The sequence below is a fragment of the Macaca nemestrina genome, chromosome 8 (assembly GCF_043159975.1).
Source record: "Macaca nemestrina isolate mMacNem1 chromosome 8, mMacNem.hap1, whole genome shotgun sequence".
NCBI lineage: Eukaryota > Metazoa > Chordata > Mammalia > Primates > Cercopithecidae > Macaca > Macaca nemestrina.
Window position 1 is genome coordinate 51,879,647 of NC_092132.1, and position 25,895 is coordinate 51,905,541.

The following is a 25,895-nucleotide window of genomic DNA, read 5'->3' on the forward strand; positions in this document are numbered from 1 at the left end:
AGGTTTTAGAGGAAATATCCCTCCTTAGCTTAGTTTCCGCAGAAAGCAGAACGTGAGTTTTATTTATCTACTTTTATATTAAACTTATATGAATTTTTTAAGTTCAGGGGTACATGTGAAGAATGTTGTTGCATAGGTAAATGTGTGCCATGGTGGTTTGCTACAGGTTTCCCCCTGATGTGTCCATGTGTTCTCATCATTCAGCTCCCACTTATAAGTGAGAACTTGCGGTATTTGATTTTCTCTTCTTGCATTAGTGTGCTAAGGATAATGGCCTCCAGCTCCATTCATGTCCCTGCAAAGAACATGATCTCATTCCTGTTTTATGTATCTTTATGACAGAATAATTTATATTCATTTGGGTATATACCCAGTAATGGGATTGCTAGGTCAAATGGTATTTCTGCCTCTAGGTTTTTGAGGAATCGCCACACTGTCTTCTACGATTGAACTAATTTACACTCCCACCAACAGAATAAAAGGGTTCCTTTTTTGTGACAACCTCACCAGCATCTGTTTTTTTTTTTTTTTTTTTTTTTTTTTTTTTTGTGGTGGTTGTTTTTTTAAGATGGAGTTTTGCTCTTGTTGCCCAGGCTGAAGTGCAATGGCATGATTTCGGCTCACTGCAACCTCCACTTCCTAGGTTCAAGCGATTCTCCTGTCTCAGTCTCCTGAGTAGCTGGGATTACAGGAGCTCGCCACCATGCCTAGCTAATTTTTGTATTTTTACTAGAGACGGGGTTTCACTTCGTTGGCCAGGCTGGTCTCAAATTCCTGACTTCAGGTGATCCACCTGCCTCAGCCTCCCAAAGTGCTGGGATTACAGGTGTGAGCCACCACACCAGGCTGGTGTGAGATGGTATCTCATTGTGGTTTTGATTTACATTTCTCTAATGATCAATGGTGATGTTTTTTTTCATATGTTTGTTGGCTGCATGTATGTCTTCTTTTGAGAAGTGTCTGTTCATGTCCTTTGCCCACTTTTTAGTGGGGGTGTTTTTTTTTTTTTCTTGTAAATGTGTTTAAGTTCCTTATGGATTCTGGATATTAGACCTTTGTCAGATGGATAGATTGCAAAATTTTTCTCCCATTCTGTAGGTTGTCTGTTTACTCTGTTGATAGTTATTTTATTTTATTTTATTTATTTTTTGCTGTGCAGAACCTCTTTAGTTTAATTAGATCCCATTTGTCAATTTTTGCTTTTGTTGCAATTGCTTTTGGGATCTTCATCATGAAATCTTTGCCTGTGCCTGTGTCCTGGTGGAAAAGAACAGATAAGTCAGAAATAGGACCACACACCTACAACCATCTGATCTTTGACAAACCTGACAAAAGCAAACAATGGGGAAAGGATTCCCTATGTAATAAATTGTGTTGGGAGAACTGACTAGCCATATGCAGAAAATTGAAACTAGACTCCTTCCTTACACCATTTACAAAAATCAACTCAAGATGGATTAAATACTTAAATGTCAAACCCCAAACTATAAAAACCCTAGAAGAAAACCTAGGCAGTACTATTCAGGACTGAGTTTTATTTAGAAGTGTACAATCCTGTTGAGGATGTGTTATGAAGTTGGCCACTACTTCATATAGAGCATGACTGTTTGATATTGAGAGATGACCTTCCTACAATTGCTTTTCAGGACAGTCTCTTTGGGGAAAGGAATCTTCTCTAGTTCCCATCCTCCATTGTTCAAACCTTCATTCCATTTTTGGGTTGTACTTATGTGGATACTCATGGGGGCATCCTGTAGTCTTTCACTCTCCAAGTCAGCATGAAAGACCTGGGGTGGGAGGAAAGAAAGAGACATCTCACACAGGTAAGAGGCAGGGAGCTGTCAGCTTTTGACTACTTGAAGGAGATTAGAGCCCATGCACACACAGGGCTGCACAGGACAGAGGTGGGGCAGAAAGAGTTGAAGTGATACTGGAAAGACACACTTAAATGATGTCTATGGCAACAGAAATGTTTTCATAGTCACATAACTATGCAAACATTTTTAAATAGCCACTTTCAAAATACTCTCCCCTAAGCACTTTAAGAAAAACATTTACATTTTATTGTTAAAACATCATCTATATCTACCTAGGTACAGTGAACTGCAGCATGCTACAATATATCAAAGTAAAATGGGAAGATGGGGGGCTCCACTGTGAAATGCTTAAAGGAGTAAACCCTCCCTTCTCCCAGGATGCTCACAGACTGTATTTGAGTGTTTAGCAACTAGACTAATTCATGCACCAGGATCAACCTGTATATTAAATATTGGCATAACAATATTGGTATTAACTTGTATGTATTAGTCCATTCTCACATTGCTATAAAAAACAACCTGAGACTGGGTAACTTATAAAGAAAAGAGATTTAATTGACTCACAGTTCCACAGGCTGTACAGGAAGCATAGCTGGGGAGGCCTCAGGAAACTTACAGTCATGACAGAAGGTAAACAGAAGGTAAAGGGGAAGCAGGCACATCTTACATGGGCAGAGAAGGAGGAAGACAGAGTAGGGGGAGGTGCTATACACTTTTTAACAACCAGATCTCATGAGAACTCACTATCATGGGAACAGCAAGGGGGAAATCCACCCCCATGATACAATGCCACCAGGTCCCTCCTCCAAAATTGGGGATCACAGTTCAACATAAGATCTGGGTGGGGACAGAAATCCAAGCCATATCACTGTATATTAAATATCAGCATAATAATTTCTTATTTTTAATTGAAAATAAATAGAAAAAGATGTCAATATTTTCTAAAGAAGTTCTACTATTTTATTGCATCCAAACAGTGGATTGTCTTGCCCCATACTTCAGTAATCAGTAGTCTAGGTCTTGTAAGACATAAAGGAGTTAAGGCAGCTACGTTAGTGAATGTATTAATATATTAATGGATGTCTCTATAGTACGGAGTGTGAGAACATGGGCTTTGCAGTCAGCAGGCTTGGGTGTCAATGCCTTGGTGAAGCTATCTAAGTTTACTTTCCTCATCTGAAAATGGGCATGATAAAACTGATCTCTATATTACACAGTAAATTCTCAAAAAAAGAAAGTCATTGTAGTAGTAGCTGTTGACATAACAAGGGACAAGGAGAACTAGTTATGCAGCAGACTGCTGCCAGTGCTCCCATTCTAACCCAAGGTTTACAAAGTACTAGGAAAATGAGTTTTCTGCCACCTCCAGATCTTCCAAGGCTTCTTCACCAGCAGCTATACTGGTGGGCAGGGCAGTAGGCAAGAATTCATGCACATGAAATTACATGATTTATTATCTACACGGACTTAGCTCAGAAGCTCTGGAATATGAAACTCAAATTCTTTTCTTTATTGGTCTCACTTTGTTGATCACAAATTGGTTCCTCCTCAGACCTTCTCAAGATGGAGAAATCCGAAATCCATGTTGCTCTGTTGATAATTACTATGTATTTCAGTTGTTTATAATTTTTTCTTTCTTTTCTTTTTTTTTGGGGGGGGGGATGGAGTCTCGCTCTGTCGCCCAGGCTGGAGTGCAGTGGCCGGATCTTAGCTCACTGCAAGCTCCGCCTCCCAGGTTTACGCCATTCTCCTGCCTCTGCCTCCCGAGTAGCTGGAACTACAGGCATCTGCCACCATGCCCGGCTAATTTTTTGTATTTTTTACTAGAGACGGGGTTTCACCATGTTTGCCAGGATGGTCTCAATTCATTATTTTTTTTATCATTTTTTTTTCATTTTTTCATTATCTCACCAGCAGGGGAGAAGGATCCTGCTTTCTGAGGCAACCTTTAGTGGGCCAGGAGTTGTTCGGACCTTGTTGGAGCTTCTTTATTTGATCAGACGTGAACACTGATATTTACTTGCTTTCATTTTGTGGTCACGAGAATGAAACATTTCCCACAGTTCAGCCTGCAGCTTCTCCCTAGTTTGCATCTTTTCGATAAAATCCCTGACTTGTGTACTTTCAAATTTAAGTCATTTTGTATCTGCTAACCTTGATAATTTTTACCAATCTCCTATTCAGTGAATTTTATTCCTAATTTTATTTTCTGTGATTGATGGGGCCCATGCAACAGTAATAATTTCCAGAAGACAGTTTTTCAAACAATTGATAACTTTCCTAATATAACCTTACCTAATATAGCACAATTTAATGTTTTGCTTCTACTAATATGAGAAAAAATGATATTGCAAGATATATGAGCATTTAGCCTTCAAGTTTCATGTGTACTTATTCCAATCTGGCCTGAAATCCCAGCCTTCTGTGCAGATGAGCAAGGCTAATGCTATAGAGTGGGGTTTGCATAAAAATGTGAGCAAAAAAAGGCTGTAGTTGAGTGTCCTCTGCTTTAGAATTGACACTAATACTTTCTGTATTGCCAGCGTCCCCTAGGCAGTAGGAGCTCCCAAAGCAATGCTAGCATCCCCACCTTTCTGCTTATTTGTACCTATTAGGTTCTGACCTTTATCTGAGGCAGGAAGATAGATGGTGGTTAAAGTAGACCCAGCATTTGTAGAGATTGGGAAGGGTAGCTCTTCTGGTAGCATGTTTATGACCAATGTCCCCAATAATAATCATTTTCTTGCAGTGCCTAATTGAAATTGTGTGTGTGTGTGTGTGTGTGTGTGTGTGTGTGTATGAGAGAGAGAGAGAGAGAGAGAGAGAGAGAGAGAAATAGAGATCCCAGGAGGACAAAAGAGGTTGCTGCCTACTGGTGGTTGGGGTGGCACTCAGTGGGTATGGAGAAAAGGGTTGCTGTGCAGTGTTAATTAACATTGACTGGGTGGAGACTGACCCTCTCTCCCTGAAAATTGTATGGGCTCTGGTTGAATCTCTTTTTTGCCCCTGAAAACTGTTAAGTTTTAAAAGACATAAATTTATGTGAAAGAAATCTATCCATCCATACCAAAACTTCAAAAAGCAGCTCTCACTGGAAGCTTAAGCTGAAATTCTTTGGATCTCATCACCTTTTCGAAAAGATCTTTTATACTTAGTTCAGGCCCCCTGATGCCACCACACTCTGTATTTTTTCTATTGTAACTTTCGACACTCTTTATTTGCTTGTTTTATTATCTGTCTTTGCTGCCAGCCTGTAAGCTGCTTGTTCACCAGTATGTTGCCAAGGGGGCCAGCACTGTGCTTGACATTCAGTCTGGATGCAGCGGTCTGGCTATATATAAACAGTACTTTGCATATGTTTGTTGCAAGTTGAAAAAGTGCTTTAGCTTTACTCCTCATAAAAAGTCCTTCAAACACATTGCTTTCATTTCATGACTTTGTCTTTAATATCATGCATCTGTAAGAATGTGCGAAGACCTGTAAGTAGCCCACCTAGATCCATACTGAATATTCTTTACTTCTCTGCTGTTGCACGAAATATACAAGGAAGTATATTGATTTTTGTTTCTTTTGGGCTACTGCCACACACATTTCTACATAGTTTCAGATATTAACAACCAAGGCAGTCACTGATGTTATAGTTTTGGGGGTTTTGACAACAGGTTTGGTCTACGCAGCTCGTTCATCTTTGGACATGTATCTCCATCTGCCAGGCTGAGGTGCTTTTTCTCAGAAGCATTAAAATACACTGAACATGTGTTTGGGTTTGCAGAGATGGTGTGTCAGAATAATAATCTAAGCTGATGCCTCGGCAACAAAGAGGGCTGAGCAGAGCTCTAAGGCAGACAGGACACTCAGGAGAGCAGCAGTGACATTTCTGATGAAGGAACACAAACCTCACTCCCACCCATCCAGCTTCTCCCTTGAGGCATCCATGTCTTAGTAAGAGACACAGAAAAGGACAGAAATCCAGGTTTATCTGTGTCTGTGGGGATGGGGCCAATTATGTAGCCCTATCTGAAAGCCGCTGAGTGCATTTCTTAAAGGGTCTACCTTTGGCTGGAGGACTACAAGTATAATCACTTTCTGGTTTCTTGATTTTCCCTCTTAACTAATTATTTCCCTTTTCCTTCATCCGATGAAGAGAAAGCAATGGGAAACAGAATTATCATTTCCCCTGTAGTCTTAATTTGTGTTTAAGAGAAAAATAATCCATTGAATGTAATCAATGATGCATTTGTGAAACCTCTTGCTTAGTGATTGGGGTTACAGCTGATGCTGTCTAAACATCAGAGCTAGGGAGTCTACCCTGCTTTCAACATGGCACAATTTTCAACTCAGAGGGTAAACATCTTTAGTAGAGTCCCTGTGGAGATGAGTGAATGAATTATGCAGTTGAGACCTTGCTTAAACATTCACTGTTGTAGTTGACTACAGTGTTGGTTGGAGGTCCACCTTAGACTATTTGCATGCTGATATTTTAAGAGTATCCAAGAAGGGAGGTCAGCCTGGGAAACTCATCTTACCACATGATGGATGCAGAGCACACACATCTTGCTCAGACTGCTGCGTTGAGCCTCCAAGTTGTTTGCATGAATCCACTAAACTCTAAGTTCTCATGCAGGACATGAAAAGTATCTTGGAAAGTGACTTACATTCTTCAGTTTGAAGTTGGACCACAATCTAAAACATTTTTAAAATGATAAAAATGAGTGTCCTGGTATCATGTTTACATCATTGGCTTCAAAAAATATCAGAATCTACGGCTTCTTTGTGATTCATGAAGGATTTCTATCAAAGATAATATGGCTGCGCGTGATTCTTAGTTCTCAAGACGTGTTCGTTGGTTTTACCATGGTAGCATCAATGTAGACCTTGTTGTGCAAATGTAATTTTCAGATGGAAAACTTTAACATTTCTAACCCACCAGCACCTCCCCTCACGGGTCAATATCTGATGATATGGGATGTTGAAGTTTCACTGCTTGCTGGAGTCATGCTTAAAGGTGATGGGTCAGAGAGGGACAGCAGAGGCCAAGTTCTTTTTGTTTTTATTATGATACTTTAAGTTCTAGGGTACAAGTGCACAACGTGCAGGTTTGTTACATATGTATACTTGTGCCATGTTGGTGTGCTGCACCCATTAACTCATCATTTACATCAGGTTTATCTCCTAATGCTATCCCTCTCCCCTCCCCCGGCCCCACAACAGGCCCCGGTGTGTGATGTTCTCCTTCCTGTGTGCCAAGTTCTAATGATTGTATTAGGCTTCCTCCTAGCCACTTCTTACCACTTGGAGAACAGAAAATTGAAACTGTTTGTTGAAAAGAAGTTTTGGAGATAATCTATGGATTTGGTGTATCTTGGTAGCTGTAGGAAAGGAGACAAGATAGAGGACATGAAAGGGACTGGAAAAATAATGAAGGTCACCATGGTAGAGATGAGAGGGAGTGGATTATGTTGGCATTAATGTATATATGCCTCTCTTTCTCTCTCTTCTGTTTTCCTTTCATTCTTTTTCTCTCTACTTGTCACCCTTCTCCAAGTGGAAAGATAGATCTGGGTGTGTACCAAGGCCCTGTCTTTTGATCATGTCTTCTGCCCACTATTTGTTCAGTCTACTATATATTGAAGGCACAAATTGCATCTAGTAATACTAAAGTGAACAAAACAACATAAAGTGAAGTCTTGATTTAAAGTATATATGGGGAAATTTAATGACATTGGGGCACTCTATAGGCTGTGTGTATTGTTACACAATAATCATTAATATTTACTGAATGCCTTCTGTGTGTCAACTCCAGCAGTGGCAAACACATAGAGACAGGAATTTCTATGTCACAATTGCCATTATAAAAATATGTAAAAGGCACAATTGGGAGTGTCAAGAAGGAGCCTTGAAGTTTGCTTGGAGGAAATCAAGAGATAAACTTTTATCTTGACAACTGCTGTAAAAGTTTGTTGGGGAGAACTGGGATAATACATTCAGGGCAAGGGAGCACCATGTACAATGAGAAATGTGGGACATTTGGTATGGATAGAGTGTGAGCTGCAGGGCTAGAAAAGAGCATATGATGAATAAGTAGGAAGGCACAAGATCACAGCAGATGCTGAATGTTATACTCCTTCCCCTGAGCACTAGGGGCACAGAAGGATTGTAACCAAATCAGAAATAGATTATGAGTACGTGTAAGATTGAGTGGGAAAAGTTTATACTGGAAGCAGGGAGAGCATTTAGGGTATATGGCAGAGCTTCAGTGAGAAATCATTAAACCTAAACCAGGGCAGTGTTTTTCATACAGAGAAAGGTATGGTTTTGAGAGAGGTTTAAGATAATAAAAATGTCTAGGACTTATCAGGTAATTGGATATAGGCAATTTTTTTTTTTTTTTTTTTTTTTTTTTTAAGACAGAGTTTTGCTCTTGTCACCCAGGCTGGAGTGCAATGGCACAATCTCGACTCACTGCAACCTCTACCTCCCAGTTTAAGTGATTTTCCTACCTTAGCCTCCTGCATAGCTGGGATTATAGGCACCTGCCACCACGCCCAGCTAATTTTTGTGTTTTTATTAGAGACTGGGTTTTGCCATGTTGGCCAAGCTAGCCTTGAACTCCTGACCTTAGGTGATCCTCCCGCCTCAGTCTCTGTAAGTGCTGAAATTACAGGCATGGGCCACCATGCCCGGCCCTAGGCAATGGTTTTGTTTATTCATTTGATAAATATTTATTATATATTCACCAGGTCTCAAAAAAGTATTGGGACTACCTAGATGAAAACACATGAGACCTGCCTCCACGGTGTTTATACTGTAGTAGGAGAGACAGATACCTCAGTGGACAAATTAAATAGGGCACTTGCATAATGGAATTATGACTGTTACTTCCAATAAGGACCCTAATAAGGGGTTCTAGATGATGTGTTCACTTATAGATGTGTTAGCTTAAGAAACCTGTGAGACAACCGATGGAGATGCAGTAGCTGCCTGGGGACAGACGACCAGGACTCAGGAGACACATGCTTCAGACTAATCAGGGTAGTTCACAGCCAACATCTTGTGAGCAATGGAATAATGAGGCAGACTGGGTTGTGTCTTAAGCAAAAAATGGGCAAGGGGAGAATAAGATTTTAAGGGCAACAGAGAAAAAGATGCTAGTGAATGAGACCGAGGAACTTGCCAGTGGGATAATGGGGAACATTTGTGTCTTATCTCCTATTTCTTTTGAAAGTCCTGCTTTGATGGAAGAGAAGCACCTCTACTATTTCCAATATCTATTTCAGTGCCTAGTATAGAGCAAGTACTTTAAAAATGTTGATTTAATTAAATGTAATATAAACATTAGGGAATTAATTTCATCCTAATTGTGTGATGAAGGAAAGAGAAAGAGAGTGAAATATGCAAGATTTGAAAAGAACTGAACTTGGTATTTATTAAATTTGTGACCAGGGAAACTTTAGTTGTAGACTTTATCACCAACCACTGGGCCAGTTTGTTGTTCTTCAGTCTTGTACTATGTATCTCAGTGTCCTCTTAGTAAAATCAGGGGCTTGGGCTAAGAGACAAAGTCCTTTTTGGTTCTAAAAGTCTGAATTTAGAGACACCATTAGAGGGTCAAGCTGAAAGGATGATGTATTATCGACAGAAAGTGTGCTGTCAGTTTTCACTGATATATTATCTTATAAAACATTAGGACATTAAATATTTGATAGTGAGTGGAATTCTGGATATTGATTTTTTTCCCCTAGTCGTAAATGGCCTTTGCTTCTGAAGAATGGTAGGCATTGCAGAGTTGTTTATACCAGTAGATTGCATCTCTGCAAAACGAATGTCAAACAGTGCATCTGGGTATTGTCTTGATAAATTACATGACTCAGTGATCACTGACCCACATTTTGTAATATGATTTTATAAAACCCGTGTGACAATGCTAATGGAGATAGATGCACTGTAGTTCTTATACAGTAGAAGCCAACAGTGTTCCTTGGGAAAAAATGGAAACAGGAAATGTTATTACAGATGCGCTATTATAAGATTTCATATAAAGAAAAAATGTCAGGTGGGTAGATATTCTATATAGGGAAGTTGTTAGAATTTCAAGCAAATTTACTGAATGCCAACAAATAATACTACTTTGTCAAAAGTAACAGTTTAATTCTGTGCTTCTAGAATCTCCACTGGCATAGCACCAGGTGTGAAATAATAGGTTTGTGCTCTCTACATATGCTGGGTGCGTGATACTTTGGCTTATGTGGTCTTGGCTTGGGATTTCCGATTTATGACTTATTTTAGTGGTGGCAGCCTGCATCTGAGGCTTCCCAGCAGAGGAAAGACTCTGACCTTAATAATGAAGAGTTTTAGACAACCTCATGCAAAGAAGAAGAGTACCTCAAACAATAAATTCACCTGTGTTTACCAAAAAAGCAATTGGACAATTTTAAAGATTCTTTTATTTTTTTTTTTGAAACACAGCAGCTTGTATTGTTTCATCATGTAACCTGCCAAGATAGAAGGAAGAATTTAGTGAGCTTTAGAATGCAAGATGTGTTACCCCAAATCTCTTTCTAAACAGAACATCTGGATTCCCAGAGTTTTGTATGTCTGCTCTAATCCAGAGTCCAAGTTTTTGCTTATTGAAAAAATAGAATTATTGATTGGCAACTGCACATGATTATAGCCACCCTTTTAACTTTATTTTAAAAATAACTGTAGGAGGCAGGACATGGTGGCTCACACCTGTAATCCCAGCACTTTGGGAGGCTGAGGCAGGCGGATCACTTGAGGTTAGGAGTTCAAGACCAGCCTGGCCAACATGATGAAACCCCATGTCTACTAAATATATAAAAACTAGCCGGGTGTGGTGGCACATGCCTGTAGTCCCAGCTACTCCGGAGGCTGAGGAACAAGAATAGCTTGAACCTGGCAGGCAGAGACTGCAGTGAGCCAAGATCACACCACTGTGCTCCAGCCTGGGTGACACAGCGAGACTCTGTCTGCCTAAATAAATAAATAAATAAATAAATAAATAAATAAATAATTGTAGCAATCTAAAAAACACTAAGCTTATTTTTATCACCTTTTTAGAACAGAGTTTCTAGTCTCTAATTGCCAAGTGTGTATATAATGTTCTATTATTTTGCATCTTAGTCATCATTGTCAGAATCAAAGTGAGGGTGGAAAGGTGAAGCCAAATTTACAAAAACAAAACAAAACAAAAACAAAAACCACCCAGATAATTTAGGTTCATGAAAGGACGAAAGGATTTTTTTTTCTCCTGAATTTTTTTGAGGGTTTGAGGGCAAGGAAACTGATGAGGTGAGTTTCTGTGAGTTTGAAGTCTTAAGCTTAGAGCATATGCAAGCACAGATGTGAGCCTAGAGGTCAGATGTCATCATCTGTAAGTGTTAGTTGAAATTTGTGTGTGGGCGAGATTACTCGAGGGACAGCTTGAGGAGTGAGATAAGTAAAGCTCTGAGAGTCATATCTTGGTAAAGATCAATTTTTAAATGGCTGGTGGAGAGAGACAAGAAAACTCAAAGAGAAGAGTCAGTCAGTTATGAGGAAAACCTTGAAGCTTAAGGCAGAAGAGAATTTCAAAAAGAAGGGAACTGTCAACAATGACCAATGCTGCAGGGAGATAAAGTAATAATTGAACTGGAATGTGTCCATTGTATTTGTCAACCAGTAGATGTTACTGACCATTGTGAGAGTCAGTTTGGTGGAACAACCATGGCAGAAACCCAGATTGCAATGGATTGAGGAGTAAATAGAAAAAGAACAAATAGAACATACATCATTTCCTTTTGAAAAGAGACTAGTTTTTCTTCAGTGAAGTTGCATTATTACGTGTGTGTGTGTGTGTGTGTGTGTGTGTGTATGTGTGGTGGTGGTGGCAGGGTTGTAAAATGAGATTTCAAGAAGAAAAAGGAGTTTTAGAGTGTTGTAATAATGGAAAGAAAAGTCTGTTGTGATCTAAACTGGGGCCAGTTCGGGGATTTTATGAAGACAACAGAATCTGAAAAAATGCAGACAGACTAGATGCAGCATTATTCAGTAAACTTTCTTGGAAGAACATGAAGTACAAGCAAGAAAATAGAAGGAGGAAGGCAAGAGGCCCAGGGTCAGACTGAGGTTAAACACTGAAGCCCTTTAAAAAAAGTGGTTGAAAATTGTATTATAGTCCATAACATAATGGAATCTCAAGGTGTTAGGTATGGGACAGTCATCCTGAAAGCCAAAATAAATTTGTCAGTAGCTTTGAGCACTGACAATTTCCAAACAAAGAGGACTCTGGAAGCGACAGGCTGTAGAGGTGGCACAGGTAGAATTTGGAGTAGTGGGATTGGGGTTGCAGGAAAGGGGTGGCCCCAGCAAATGTTTGGAGGATACCAGTGGCTGTGCTTGAACTCAGCCTCCATGTAAGAGGTCAGAGGTGAGTGGAGAGCCACTTTTATACTTGTTTCTTGAAATGTTTGTGATAGAGTGGCATGGTCATGGGAAAGGAAGGTTGCTCAGCATTTATGACTAAGAAGATGGACAAAAAGGGACCACTAGGTCCTACGTCAGAATTCCTTAGGAGAAACTTATCCCAAAAGCTTTGATATCTTTGGTTATTTATGCTACAACATCTGTCATCATGGAGGTGTCAGAAATTTTAAGAAAGCATGAAACATGAGGAAGAGATGTTTGGGATCCTTTAAAAGAATGAGCAATAAAAGAAGGAATCAATTCCTGAAACCATAGGATAAATATTGAATGAAAGCAGACAGGAATGACTCTGAGGTGGCAATATTGGTCTGGAATAGTCATTCTCCTCTAGTCCTTCAGTGACATTGAGGTAGGGGTGGTTATGATGAATTTTTAAAATAGGATCTCAAGGTAGGAAAAGCCAGACCTCTCTTCCAGTATAAAAATTCCCTTTAAATATTCCCAACAAATTGAATGAACATCTCCAGTATCTTGGGTTTGTTATTAGACATGTTCATCTTTAGTGACCATCTCTGAGAGACGGCACAAGCCTCTCCATTGGTAGGAAGACCACAAGCTACAAGTCCACCTATTCCACTTACAGATTTGACATACATTGTCATCCAATGCTCTATAGTCAATTACCTCAACCACCCAAATTATTTTTCTTTCTTTTTTTAATCTACAAGTACATCAGAATATTTATTTATAGAGAAAAGCACTGGAAAGGAGGAACACAAAATACAAAAGACACAAAATTATTTTCTTCTAAAAATGTCTTCCTTATATAGAGCTTTCATTCGGTGGTCCTATTTCAATCCTCTGGAGTTACTCTTTTAAAAAATTAAAGTCTTCTATCGCTGTTCAGTTATATCTTTCTACCATTTTCTTATACCATGGTCTTCAAATACCTTGACATTGGGTATCTGAACCTAGAATTGGACACAGTTCCTAAATGTGAGCTGGTGATGTTTACTGGAGCCACTGCCACATCTAGAGCCAAACACAGTAATATCACTCACACGGTCTGTGTTTTATTTTCCTAGCAAGCAGGGTCACAGTCGCTGGCACAACAGGTTTTTGACTCTTGAATTTATAATTTCACATGAATTGTTATAAAGTGAGGATTCCCCATTTTATTCTTCTGGAAGAGATTATCTTTAAAACATAAATGAAGATTAAAATTTTATCTTACTGGCAGAGGCCCTTTGCTCCAGCCTGTCAAGAGCTTTCTGAATCTTGATAATGTTTCAACAACACTTTGCCTCCTTCCCAGCTTTTTGCAGTCCATAAAAAAGACTCTGCCTCAATTCTTGATAAATACACTGAATAAAACAGAATCAAAGAAAGGGCATAGAAAAATGCCAACAGAATTCGTTTTACTTGCTAACAATTTTATGCATTGACATTTCATGGGACAATTTTTCAAATAGTTACCAACTGACCTACTTCATTGCTACGCAGTTCGTAGTTCTCCATCATATCCCCAATAATGTGATGGGAGACTGTCAAATCACTTGGTGAAATCAATGTGCATTTTCTGGCTTACAGACCTCCAAAGGTTCTCTACTACTCTCAGAATAAAGTCTAAAGTACTTAACATGGCTTTTAGTTTGGACTCTTGTCTGTTTCTTCTACCTTTCTCTCTGCATTCCTTACTCTCGACTTTGAAGTCTATGCTTCAGTCTTCCTGAACTACCTACAGCCTCCTAAGCCAACTCGCTCTGTCAGCTTGAAACCTTTCACCTCCTGTTTTCTCTGTCTGGCACGTTCTTCACCTCCAGTTCCCAGTTGTTTTGGCCTGGCTTATTTCTCTTTATGCATCCAATCCCCTTAATACGCCAACTTCCTAGAATAGAGTTTCCCTCATCTAAGAGCTTCCTTTCATCTTTCCCCATTGCACCCATGCTGAACCCCATGAAGACTGACCTTGGGTTCTTTTCAACTTCTCCCACTAGACTTAAATCCCCTTGAAGGCGACAACTGTGTCCCGTCCGGCATTTTATCCCAAAGGCCTATTACGGTAAACAGCACATAGCAGGGACTCAATACATTTCTCTCTTTAAATCAATCCTGACTGGTGTTTGAATAAAATCTGCCTGTAATATTCTTTCCATTTCCTTCTAATATAGTAAGTGCATAAAAATAATTTGTCATGAATTATTTTTGGCTACTTTATGCTGGCCTTTGGTGATTGCCTCTTTCCCTATTAAGTGCATACACATAATTGAGTTAAGAATCCATTTTAAAATGTTGCTGGGTATGAAAGTCAAACTCATCTGGCTTTAGATTATGAAATCCCTCTTTTTGAAATCTAAGGCATTTACTTAGCTCTGATCTTCTGGCAATTTTCCCATTCCCTCTGATTTTTTTTTTTTTCCCAGGACACGAGCAGCTGCAATAACAGCTGCAAATTGTTTTAATTGTCTTAGATATAATGCATCTGGACTTGAACACATTTTAAAGCTGTTAGACACTCTCTTACTATCTCCCCTACTAGGATTTGTGTTCTATCCTTCGTAGTCGGAGTATCTTTCTCTTTCGTGGAGGAGAAATGGAATCAAATGAGAAAGAGAATCGTTATGCTTTTTTTCTTTTATCATCTTTAAATTAACTCGTCTAATCTTTTGTGTTATTATTAAAAACATGACTTTAAAACACACTAACAACATTATTATTTTGGTCTCATCTAAACTGAGGTCTGGAAGGGTTTCCCAGCGAGGTTGGTGGAGGTGGGTGTCAGGGCGGGGGTTGGGGGGCAGGAATCTAAATGGATAGACACGAAATGGCAATCATTGTGGGTACCGAAGATCTGCTTGGTTCCAGACATTTCGATAGATGGGGATGTTGCTACAAACATAATTTATTCCCCATCCTCAATGAGCTCATGGACAAATAGTGGGTATTAAAGGCCATAATGGTGTATTTCAGTTAGCTGTGAATCTACCTTGGTTAAAAAGAGAGGGGCTAGTAAAACAATTGTCTATTTTGTACAATTTAGTTTTATTTCCTTATATTCATCCACATACCTTTTAAGTCATGGCTCTCAACCATGGATTGAGAATTCCCCAGGGATTCTGAACTGGGTAGCAACAAAGTAAGTAGATTTGTAACTATATGGGAACTTTGCTAACACAATAGAATCAGAACCAACTTAATCAGAATCTCTGTGGGTTGAAGCCTAGGTAGCAGTATTTATTAAATCTCCCACAGAGATTCTAGATTCAGAGAGGTGAGAATCACTGTCTTAAGCATTACTATGTGTATAAATAGTGCTGTGCAGGGGCTGAGGAAGATCTATACTATCTTACGTAATAAAAGGCCTTGTTCATCAAGAGGTTATACTCTATTTGAGTAGACAAGGTGTGCACATGGAAAAGAGCAAAGTAAAACACCAGGGTAGTGTGTTGTATGGTTAAGAGCCAAAGTGAGAGGTAGAAGCAAAAAATGTCATGGAAGTTATAGGAAAAAAAGAAATCCATTATGGATTAGAGTTGTGAGAGGAGTGGGACTTTGGAGAATGTACAGGATCTAGGTAGGTAGTAGGACAGGGGCATGTGGTTCTGATAGGAAGCACGTAAATGAGCAAAACTTGATGTCAGGAATGTGTGTGGAATATCCTGAGCATTTATCGGACCAGATCAGCCAGGACTGACTGTAAATTTTATTTTGGAGAGCAGTCATAAAGTAAGTTTATGGAATTAAGACTGAAGCTTGAGCAATTCATAAAGATGTAGCAGAAATTATTCTGAAAAAGTTGGGGCCAATTGTAAATGGACTTGAATTAATTAAAAAAATCAGTCAGTAGTAGGGAAACCATGGAAGATTTTTAGCAGCAAAAAGCCATGATCAGAGCTGAGCTGATGTTTTGCATGTTATTTTGAGGTAATTTTACTTTAAAATATAGGTAATCCTTTTTTTTTTTTTTTTTTTTTAAAGAACGTAACTATAATCCATAAACATTCTCAAACCTTTTTGAAATTAGCAAATATTTTGTCATTGATCAGCCTCAACGTTGTCAATAATTAAGTGCAGAATCTGCAATACAAATTCAGTAAAGGAGGCCAGGCGCAGTGGCTCATGCCTGAAATCCCAGCACTTTGGGAGGCCAAGGCGGGCGGATCACCAGAGGACAGGAGTTCAAGACCAGCCTGGCCAACATGGTGAAAACCCGTCTCTACTAAAAATACAAAAATTAGGCCGGGCGCGGTGGCTCAAGCCTGTAATCCCAGCACTTTGGGAGGCCGAGGCGGGCGGATCACAAGGTCAGGAGATCGAGACCACAGTGAAACCCCGTCTCTACTAAAAATACAAAAAATTAGCCGGGCACGGTGGCGGGCGCCTGTAGTCTCAGCTACTCGGGAGGCTGAGGCGGGAGAATGGCATGAACCCGGGAGGCGGAGCTTGCAGTGAGCCGAGATCACGCCACTGCACTCCAGCCTGGGAGACACAGCGAGACTCCGTCTCAAAAAAAAAAAAAAAATAAAATAAAAAAAATAAAAATACAAAAATTAGCTGGGCGTGGTGGTGGGCGCTTGTAGTCCCAGCTACTCGGGAGGCTGAGGCAGGAGAATGGCGTGAACCCGGGGGCCGGAGCTTGCAATGAGCCGAGATTGTGCCATTGCACTCCAGCCTGGGCAACAGAGCGAGACTCTGTCTCAAAAAAAAAAAAAAAAAAAAAAAAAAAAAAAGAGAGAGAGAGAGAGAAAGCTAGATCTCATGGCCAAATGGAAGTACGCTAATGCTCTGATTCACCTGCGTCAGTGGTGTGCTGTAAATGTGTAATAACCCCACTCCACCACTCCAGGAGAAAAAAAGCCCTGATTTATAGCGTTTACTGATTTCCATGGTGTAAATACTACCACTATGACCAATTTCAAAGGTCCTATCGGTTTAAAAATGTTTGCAGTATTCCTGAAAACTTGACATTGACTCTCACAAACTGGTATGAGCTGTTCCCCAGCACAGCACTCTGTGTGTGTACATTACCTCTTTCGATATAACAGTTTGTCTCTGGGAAGATGGGCAGGTATGGAAAATTTGCCTTTGAAGGTTAATATTCAGTTTACTGTAAATTTATGTAATGCATTTTTAAAAGGGGATTAAGTGATTAAAGAGAGAAAATGCTAACACTTTCAATGTAGGATAATCGAAAGAATATTTGGACACCAAAGTCTCAGAAAATGCCATTGCAGAAGCGTCTTGCCCTGAGGGAGGGGCCATGTAGTGCTCAGGGGGCTGGGCGGAACTCTTCTCACCTTAGTTTGATGGTGTTTCCAGTGGAGCAGTGAAGGGTTTAAAACGCCTGGCAAAAAATATGCATGCGCTGAATCAATCAGATTTCCACGCAAGGGTGCTCTGCTTGCCCCCCGAGGAATCCTGGGCAATCTTATTCCCTGAAGCTCGGGCCCCTGCTGCACTGGATCCTTGCAGCGTTGGCCTCTGGGCCCCCTCCTGCTTAGTTCCTGGAGAAAAGCAGCCCGGCCGCACCTGCCTTGCCAGTGCAAACTCTGCAAGACTCTCAACGCCATCAGCCCTGGTCTGATTGCAGTTGCCTGTTCACAGCCCCCAATCATTCACAACGCCAATTAGCCCGGGCCGGGTCCTCCGGCGGAGCGGGGGCGAGCGCGCGGGAGTCCATTTCCAGCGCCCTGACGCCACCTGAGTCCCGCGCCCGGTAATGCGGCTTCCAAGGGCAAGGCCGCCGCCGCGTCCCTCCGTGTCAGCGCATTTCCCTTTCTTCTCCGCTTCAAGAACAACTGAAGTGTGGGTAGGAGAGCCATTTAGTCCAAACTACAGACGAAAATGTTTTTTCCTTCTGATAATGTTCCCGGTTCCGTCGCTCGGTATTATGCTCCATAATGTGCTGCGTGCAGCCATTTTGTCATCGCTTTGGGTCATCCTTGCTCACAATTGGTTATTTACTCAGGGGCTTTTGAAATTATTGAGTTGACACATCTGTCAGACGGCAAAAGCAGAAATGCTAAAAGGTCACTTGGAGAGAAACCAGCTGCTCCAGACAAACCTTTCTGCCTCCAAATAGCACAATCATTACAGCCTGACAGATGGGGCCTTCGCTTTCATTTCAGGCGCTCCCCTTGCCTTCAGGTATTTAGCTACCCTACCTCATTGCCAGGTCAGCCGGGCCTCCCTGTAATTACCCACACAATAGGCATCTCTCTGCTTAAGAAGAACAGCTCTATTTTCTCTAAGTAGGAAACCAGTTTCCTCACGGATATGAGCTACCCAATGCTTGCCACAAACTTTCCTATTAACAGATTCGTTTTGACAGTGGTAAGTATGTTTCTATTACTTCTGCAGCCTTTATTACACCCTGAAACATGAGGCTGGGTCTGATGGAACGGTTTGGAGGGCTTCTGAGGGTCTCTGAGTAGATGGCACCTGGGGAGTATGGCTGAGATTCCCTTTCCGCTTCACCTGAGTCTGCCTCCTTCTCACCTCGCTCACCTCTTTGCATGCCCCTGAGGCTGGGGGGGGGGGGGGGGGGGGGAACAGGGCCAAAGGCCATGCCTGTCTGTGCTGCTCCACTAGTAGGTTTCATGGAGATGCCTTTTTCAGGTAGCCTGACTTATGTGTGAATGTGCGTGTGTGTGTGTGCCTGTGGTAATGGGAGAGAAAGTAAAACAAAAATCAAAAATCAAAACAAGCTGATGTTGATCTTCAATCATATAGGGAGCGAAAGGAAATTCTTCCGTAGTCAGATACTTGCAAACTCTGTTTTAGGGGACAATTAATATGTCAGCAGCTGTAATAAGATCATCTTAATCTTTCAGAGTAATGACAAACAAATTGATCAACATAAGGATGTGTCTCTCAACCTGGAGTGGTAGAGGGGTGATTGTTAGAAACCTGAGTTTAAACCTGCGTCTTTTCCCTGAAGTAGTAATATTACCAGAGGTAAGGTAAAAGTTTTCTCTGTCGTTAGGGGGATGCTTCAGTAGGTAAGTTTAAAAAGCACTGCATTGAGCTACCTGCGTGAGGCTGACAGTGAAAGGGGGTTTGCGAGTTGCCACATAATTACAATTAAAATTCTAAAATCATCACAGATTGAGTAGGTGAGGTGATCTCAATATGCCCTTTCGGCTTGTTGGAGCTTCACACATAAATGAATGGGAATCCTGAGACTTCATTTGGGAAATGCTATTAAAGTGCTTCAAACAGAAAAAGAATAGCAAAACCGTTAACAGCCTAATACCATGGCAACTAATGATTGATGCTCCCAGATTGATGATTTGCTTTTAGTTTCCCCCGATCTGCTATCTTGCCTGTTAGTCTTCAATTTCTATCTGTGCATTTTCTTAATTCTATCTTTTATTCTGGAGGTTAAACAAGTGACTTGCAGTTGGCTTTATGGTCTGTGAGCTCCGAGAGTAACAGCAAAAAAGAGGGCTTCACACATTGTATCTCCGTTATCCCACAATGATTCAATAAAGTCTTGTTATATACCATAGTCTGAGCTTAGCTGTGAATCAAGAACTGGTGAGAAGTTGAGAACTCAGATAGCTTGTGTCAATATGACCTATTATTTCTAGGAAATTCTTTCTCAACAAGATAAAACTGTAAACCAGTAAATAACTTTACTGTTTGCTTTAGGAAATTCTTGCAAATTAATTTATCTGGGCAAAGCATTTGGTTATCTAGGCAAACAGTTCTATGAGAATGATAGACTCCTCATCTAAGCAACAGTTCACTTTTCAGATAATAATTTATCACAACTTGCTTCAAGACATGAGTGTTGCTGTATTCACCAATTCTAAACTACTATGTCATAAACGTTGTCTAATCTCAATTAGTTCTCCAGCTTGAAAGACTCCCCCTTAAGCCAAATTACAGAATTCTGTAAATATCCATTTTCTGATCTGCATCCTCTGAGACCAAGTTTCTGTCATGGTGGTATTCTTTACAGCGGTAAGTCTAATAAACTTTGCTTTGCTCAATCACCAGGTTTTTCTGGTGGTCTCTTTGGGGGAGTTGGTGGTTAACAAAGTGCACTGGTGTCCAGTCTTGAAGCACATCAGTGCAGGAAGAGAAAACACCCCAAAGAGACCCTAGGGAAGTTCTGATATAGCAGTATTTCAGAACATGGGTAATAGGGGGAAGTTAAGATAAATTTTGCAGCATATGGCTCCTCCACTGGGGTTCCCAGAAATTATGTATGGAGGAAACCTGGAAAAAAATAGACTTCCTGTGATTCACAGGACAGGATTCAGTCATTATAATTTTAATATTAAATAATAAACAATCTTATTTTGAGATCACTAGATGTTGAAGCCTAGGGGCATATGGATTCTTAGGCAGAAATGATGTAGTTTGGAGTTTTGGAGGAGGAGGACCTATGGGAGAAGGGAACGGTAACAGGAAAGGCTTTATGTAGGAGGTAGGTGGCATTTGGGATAGACCTTGAAGAATGGTAGAGTTTCTGTATGTGTGTATATGTGTGGTTATTTGGGAGGTGGGTGGTGAGGGCATTTGCATTTGGAATGGAGTAAGGTGAGACATAAAGTGGTTAAGGGAATGGGCATGTGATTAGAGGCCTGGATTTGAAACCTAATTCCAACACTTAATATGTTATAGGTAACCATAGGCAAGTTGCTTAACTTCTTTGAGGGGGGATATGATACCTACTTTATTAATGTAGTTATATGGATAAAGGGATATAATGTTTATAATTATCTATATTATAATTATAATAAAGAGAGATAAGGTAAAGGGATTAGAGATTATGTGGATGTAGTGAAGACTCAATAGGTGATGGCTATTACTATCATTCATTATTATCATTATAGGGTAACATAAATACCAGAAAAGAGAATGGAAAGAAAACTCAGGGCATATTCAGAGAAAGATGGAAACTTGAACTAGTCATAAGAATATAATCGAAAGCAATTTTGAAAAACTTGGGACTAATTGCAAAGAGCCTTGAATTTATTTTTTAAAAATTATTCATTTGGCAACAGGGAGCCCAGGAAGGTTTTTTTTTTTTTTTTTTTTTTTTTTTTTTTTTTTTTTTTTTTTTTTAAGCAGGGAGAAGGAATGATCAGAGCTATGCAGGATGCACAAGATGGATGACGCTGGAGAAAAGACGAAAGTTAGGGAATGAACTAATGAATCAATGAACTAAGTAGTAGACTATAAAAAAACCATTAAGAAGTAACCAGGGAGGGTTTCTAATATTGAAAATAAAGAATAAATGCAAGGGAGACTGTGGAAAGGTTTTTAGGTTAAAATTTTCTTTTGTTCGTTCAACTGTCTAGAACACATCCAATGAATTTTATCAAAACTTTAAAATAAGTTCATCATGCTGGCGTCACAGTTTATGCTCAGATCCCAAGGACATACTGGGAAGGTGAAATGAACGCATAGAGAAAGCAATGAGTGAATACACCTGAACACTGTCTAATTTATAATATATTTATACTGCCTAAGAAGTGACCATAGGATTAGGGCCCTTAAAGTAGTAGAGTATGATGCTTCATTTTACTGCAGTTCTGCAAATTCTAACCTTGTCTAACTTTTTATTATATAGGTAGTTAAATTTGATGCCCTCCCCATCCCTTTGAGTTCATATCAATTTGGGAAGGAAGCGTTAGCAAATCTACAGAATATAGTATTTTTTGAATCAATTCTTGCCATGCTTTATTTATTGGCACTTAAGTTTATTTAATTAGTAGGTGCTAATTTGCACTAAACAGAAATCCAGGACTCAGAGCAAGTATCAGGTGACACTTATGTTAACCTAATTGGTTAAATCTGTGTTAATTATCAGGTAACTTGGCTAAATAATAAAGCCATTCCCAGACAAGGACAAAGTGATTTTAAAAGTCTCTCTTAACAAGGCCTTACTTTTCTAGAACAATCTAGCAGCCTTGAGAGCCACAACGTGTTATTAATATTTACAGTGGCTTTTGTTAGAGAGTCTATTTTTAGATGAAGGCTGAGAATTAAGGCTCAGGGTTTAAGGTCAGAAGATACAAATCAGTGTAAGTGGAAGATGCACGAGGGAGGGAGATCAGCTTCAAGGGTTTGGATATTTAGAAAAAAAATGAAGAAAATAATGTATTTTATGCTTAAATAATTATGCCTTTGAAGAGACTGAGAACAATCTAGATAAAATCCAAACCACCTTCAAGGATTAATCAACAAAAGATAACACCTCCCCTCGCATACTGGGATCATATTGCACCTATGATGTGGTTTTCTGATCCTTTTACTTAACATACTATGAACATTTTTCCCCATGGTATTAATTATTCCCAAAACTCACTTGCTTAACTTTACAATTAAACTAGATAAATTATAGATAACATTTTAGCCTTTTATATGAGGAGGGAAATAACACATAAGAACAGGGTGAAGAGGGTATCTGTAAGGGTCCACATGGTTGAGTAGAAGTGCCCCATGCAGAAAAGAGGGAGGGAGCCCCTCTCTCCTTCATTCAGTCTGGGAAGTTAATTAACAATGATGTTAAGAGGGCGAGGTATGAAGCTGTACTAACCTAATTGAACCTTATTCAGATTTCTTACTCCAGAGCAGAAGCCATTCAATAACCTTTTTATATTTAGATATTTAGTTTGTTAACAACAACAACAACAACAACAACATGACCAGTGAGCCAAATTTGGCCCCTTGCTTGTTTTTGTGCAACCCATAAGCTAAGAATGTTTTTTATGTTTTTAAACGATAAAAAAAACCAAAGAAAAATATTTTGTGACATTAAAATGACATGAAATTCAAATTTCAGTGTCCATAAATGAAGTTTTATTGGAACACTGCTGTACTCATTCAGTTACATATTGTCTGGCTGCTTTCTTGCTAAGATGGTGAGTTCAGTGGTTGAGGCAGAGACTGTATGGCCTGAAAAGGTTAAAGTATTTACTGTTTGGCCCTTTACGGTAAAACTTCATCCACCCTTGCTCTAGAAGGTAAATGTTTATCTTCATATCCACATGTCTTCTTGGAATTTTAAAGGGAATTGCAGGCCTTTAATAACAACTTCCTGACATCACAACCTTGGCTACCAATTGAATATCCGCTTGTTTCTGAGAATGTTTGTTTCAAATAATTAACCACTACTGATAAGACAATTTCAGCCTGGACTACTTTTACATGGCCAAGTGCTCACACTCTACAGTCTTCTGCCTCACTTCTGGCTTGTCAGGGCTACATATGGTCACGTATTTAGAATTATTCATTAAGGAAAAATCAGCTTTCATTTGGTATTTTATTAAGCTCAGAAAGAACCTTAAAATATTGTGTTAACATAGAATGATATAATTTTAATGACTTTGCAAAGCACCTTGAGAGATCTTGGATGATAATGAGAACTGAATATGTAGCCGGCAAAACTATGTGTGGGCCAGTTGTTTATTCAAACACAGAATGGAAGATAAAATTATGTGGAGATTGTACCATCTGATTGCTGTCTTTCTTTCTCACCACGCATGTGCACGCACACACACACTCACAATAGTTGAAATACAAACTGACCACTCTATAGACAGTAGTGACTCTTATTCATGCAATATAGTATGTATTTTCATGAGACAGTAGCATTATGACTTATCTACTAACGCTTGCTTTTATTGACTATTCATTATTCATTAAATATGGGAAGAGCAACAATTTCATGTTTAGTGTGGCATAAGCACTTAATAACAGTTACTCATCATCATCATCACCATCACCACCAGTACCAGCAGCCAGTTGGCTAACATAAGTATATGTCCAGATAATATTTGGGAGGCCAACTGGCTCTAAGTGGCACAACTGGAGAATAGACCAGAGGATAGAGTTCAAATCATGCTGATGTGTCACTAATAAGATCTTGTGATATGTAAAACCAAAAGTAAGATGTTTTCAGTGTATGTAGAGTAACTGAGACAGTGAGAGATATGATTGCTTGTATATGGAGTTTTTGTTTGTTTGTTTTTTGAGATGGAATCTCACTCTGTCACCCAGGCTGGAGTGCAGTGGTGTGATCTCAGCTCACTGCAACCTCTGCTGCCTGGGTTCAAGCAATTCTCTTGCCTCAGCCTCCCGAGTAGCTGGGATTACGGGCATCTGCCACTGCGCCTGGCTAATTTTTATAGTCTTGAACTCCTGACCTCGTGATCCACCCACCTCAGCCTCCCAAAGTGTTGGGATTATAGGTGTGAGCCACCGCACCTGGCCATATATTGGAGTTTTAACAGAAATTTTTGCAGAGATCACAAATAGGGGCCCCAGAGTTGAATTTGGCCCACAGATAGCTTTAATTAGCAAAAGGAGTATTATTTAAAAATACATTTGGATGTTTTCAGGCAGGGCATGAACTCTTAGGTTTGCCATAGTCTTCACTACTCCTATTGTTTAGCATTTTACCTGTCTTATTCTTAAAGGCATTGGAGTTTGTAACTTTTGATTAGAAGTTTTAGAACAGTGTTTTAAGGAGCTTAGATAGGTGTGTGTTTATTCATATATATATATATAAAATTATAAAGTTCATATATATATAATTATGTATATGTAAAATACATATATTCATTATATATACAAAATTATAGAATTCATATATATGAAATATATACATATAAAACTAATTTTTGCTGCTAGGTTCCATGTTTCAAAATAATATAGTTAAATAAGTATTCCAACCGAAAATAACTTAAGACAAAGTCTGTGTAGTACATTTCTCTGTGTCTGGTAGTAAAAAAAACACCACCAACAAAAACAAACTCCTTCTTCCCCTTTTAAATGATGTAGTCTTATTGCCATTTACTGTGCTGAAAAAATAAAAGTCAGAGGGCATCAGCCAACAGAAAACTGGCACTACTCTGAAAATGTGTGCATCCTTGGTGTCTTAGGCTGTTTGGGCTTCTGTAACAAAATTCTGTAGACTGAGTAGCTTATGAATTATAGAAATGTATTTCTTACAGCTCTGGAGGCTGAGGAGTCCAAGAACAAAGCACTGACAGATTTGGGAGCCAGTTGGCCTCCCAGAGTTAAAATGATAGAGGGAAATAGAAATGATTATAGTCCTACTTGGCCTCTATATTTTCTGGTGAGGGCCCATTTCCTGGTTCACAGATGGTGTCTTCTCATTGTGTCCTCACATGGTGGAAGAGGTAAGAGATCTCTCTGAGGCCTCTTTTATAAGGACACTCATTCCGTTCATAAGGACTCTACTCTCATGACCTAGTCTCCTCCTCCCCACCTCTTACTACCATCATCTTGGGGGTTAGGAGTTCAACATATGAATGTGGGGGAACATGAGCATTTAGACCACAACGATTGGATTATATGAATTTGCTCTTCTGAGCTGAGGATACTATAGTCCCCCTGAGGAAAAAAAGCAGAAGCTTTTCCTGTTCAGAGAATTTTGAACACTAGCTGGAGTGAGTGTCCTCTGGATGAGTGAGGAGATTCAGACTTATTATGTAGACATCTGTCTATTAAGTACTTGTTAGACACAGTCATTTTGTTCCACAGAGGCCATAGATAAGTCTGATTTCTTTTCCAGTCACCTATTATGAGACATTCTCAGGAAGTGACTTGGTTATGTGGGGGTTCCTAATGGTAAAGGGAAAAAAATGTTGGAATGTGCCTATCCTGGTAGTA

General features: G+C 39.6%; 2 long non-coding RNA genes across 4 annotated transcripts in view; one reads left to right on the forward strand and one right to left on the reverse strand.

The window, feature by feature from the left end:
- Positions 1-1,527: 1,527 nt before the first annotated feature.
- LOC139355809 (uncharacterized) lies at positions 1,528-16,120 on the reverse strand. 2 transcript variants are annotated; one of them, XR_011606888.1, is made up of 5 exons: positions 15,308-16,120; positions 14,208-14,293; positions 13,474-13,603; positions 6,344-6,500; positions 1,528-1,787 (listed from the first exon to the last, which is right to left on the reverse strand). It is a non-coding gene; the product is annotated as an uncharacterized lncRNA (long non-coding RNA). The 2 variants fall into 2 exon arrangements; XR_011606889.1 differs by lacking the exons at positions 1,528-1,787; positions 6,344-6,500 and adding an exon at positions 10,239-10,309.
- A 1,421-nt stretch (positions 16,121-17,541) lies between these two features.
- Positions 17,542-25,895, forward strand: part of LOC139355808 (uncharacterized) — a 41,587-nt gene continuing 33,233 nt past the window's right edge. Inside the window, exon 1 of one of the 2 annotated variants that reach the window (XR_011606884.1) lies at positions 17,542-18,386. This is a non-coding gene — a long non-coding RNA (uncharacterized lncRNA). The remainder of the gene's footprint in view (positions 18,387-25,895) is intronic. The other variant, XR_011606886.1, reaches the window with a different exon arrangement.